Source organism: Ceratina calcarata, unplaced genomic scaffold (genome assembly GCF_001652005.2).
Source record: "Ceratina calcarata isolate Rehan_Ccalc_2016 unplaced genomic scaffold, ASM165200v1 scaffold272, whole genome shotgun sequence".
NCBI classification, from domain to species: Eukaryota; Metazoa; Arthropoda; class Insecta; order Hymenoptera; family Apidae; genus Ceratina; species Ceratina calcarata.
This window is the reverse complement of record NW_017149415.1, coordinates 265,397-267,825: the sequence shown is the minus strand read 5'-3', so window position 1 is coordinate 267,825 and position 2,429 is coordinate 265,397.

The following is a 2,429-nucleotide window of genomic DNA, read 5'->3' as shown; positions in this document are numbered from 1 at the left end:
AAATACTAATATTTGTTTTGTAAATATTTGACTCTCGAGGAATCTTATATATGAACCTTTCGACGTAATCTGTAATTAGATCTGAGAATGCAATTGTTCGCTCTAGCTAGATTCTTCTTTGAAACTCTCGATGCTCTTTAATTCCGATGGTAATTAGAAGCGTGAAATTTATCCCGGCCGTGTCACTTTTCCGGCATTGTTCGTCGAACAATCATACATACTGGCTTCTGTGATTCACCGTTTCCCAGGTTACGACTACACTCACGTTCCTTAAGGGAAACCGAATTTCCTTAATGCTTAACCCCAATTCAGTTGGTTACCAAACGGAACTGTATAAAAAAAATTTCTAAACATCATTAAAACGTTTTATGACGACTGAAAACGGTATGAAGTATCGTTTCGGATTTCATTGACTCACGACTGAACGTTAGTGCGTGAAATGATTTATCACCGGTCAAGGCTGATGTAAATCTCGGAATTTTTCTTAGTCAATGTCTCTCGCGTGACACACGAGCCGGAGTCTAATCTATCGGTGCACGATCTGCCGATTCGAGATCGAGAGTGTTCGAGTAAACGAAACGAAATGTTCGAGCGGCACGGGAGGCGCGTATCGTCGAAAGGTGGAAAAACTGGGTCGTCGCGTTGCCGCTGCCATGAAACCTGGTGGCGACCGTCCCGTCGAGGATCATCGGGTGCACCTTTTATTTATCTAGACGAGTCTGCGGCGCACCGCGCGCGCACAAGTCGTTAGAGCATATAACTTTCTCCGTGAACTGGAAAGTCAGATATTTTCCTTCGCGCACCCGTTCGACAACCGCCTGTCCATACCCAGCCAAATCCGTTTCAATCCAGTCACCATTAAACCCATTCAGATAACACGACTAAACAAAAGCTTCTCTGCATTTGTTGCAACATTTTATAGCAAAAAAAAAAATTGAAATATGTTCTGCTATTCGGCTACAATAGCAAAAAAATTCAAATATTAATCATAATTGTATTTTTAATTAAAAAATGATAATCAAGGATTCCATCAATGTTGGCACATGAAAAGATTGAACAATTTTTATTTGGAGTGTCAAAGAATATTTGAAATTTTTCAAGGAACGTATAACAAAGGGAATTCCTTGAACGATTCATTATCTGTAAGAAGAAGGAAGGCTTTTGTCATTTGCGCAAAAAGATCCAGGATTCGCGTGAACTAATTAATTAGAGCTGCTGCGTTCCTGGAATTCCACATACTTCCTGCAGATTTTTCTTCTTTCGTGAATGGAATGCGTATCACCGAAACGGATGCGAGCGCCGGGTTACGCGCGAGGAAATTTGCACGAGGATATTACGCGAGCAACGTGACGTTAGAGGACCGGACACGTCGACCGAGAACGATGAAATCGCAAAATTCCGGCAAGCTGCGCGGTTCTTTCTCTTGACGTAAGAAGACGGACCTTCGACTCGATTCGAAAAGTCATTCTTCCCTCCGTAATAGCCTATCGGTTCCTTTTGTCAATTTAATAGTGGCACGATCAAGGACGACTCAGCATCCAGTTGAAACTTTCTTAGAATCCATTGAAAAAACCACTTTCACTACTTCAATCAGTGATTCATAAAGTAAAATCTGTATTTCATGCACACCCCTTTCCAAAACAGTTACATAATTAAATTAAATGAAGAATGGAATACATTTTAATGAATTGACTAATGATAATGAAATCTGAACTTGAAGTTGATCAACCTGGTTTGCAAGATGAAATGTTCAAGACGAAATAATAATTCATATAGTTAATAAAAAGAAATAATTGATACAGAGTTGAGAAGAAGTTACGGGAAATCAGTGATACTTTCTAATTGCCCTGGGCTTGATTAGGTATCGATTTCTTCTCGGCTATTTTCATAAAGGATCGTCTCAAGATTTTCACATTCCCAATTGCAGCGACGGCAAGGCAAGGCAAGGGGCGTAATCGAATCGAACAACGGTTTGCCCGTTTTCTCTTCATGCTCCTGTTCAGAGACACAATGGTCGTCAGAATTAATGGCCGTCGTTAATTGCCCGGAATCGCTTCCTAACCGCTCGGCGGAACCGTGCAAAATTACCGTCGAAACAGGAAGAACGAACGTCTCGCGCGATTTGGAAATCGACTGCTGGAAATAAATAAATTCCCTTACGAAACTTTTTCTAATAATCTACGAATTTATGGCCAGACTGCCAGATCTTTATGCAGAATAACTGCAGTTTAAATGATGCGTTATAAACCATTGAATTAGGTGCTTAATTTTTTATACTACGAATTGTCTTGTACATTTATTATTCTTGCATCTACAATTATCATATAATTGCATAACATCCGCATATGTAACCTTAAGATTGTGCTAGCCGTAATATCTCTGCCAAAAGTTTAAGACATGTAATGACAAGCTGTGTCCAATATTGGAAG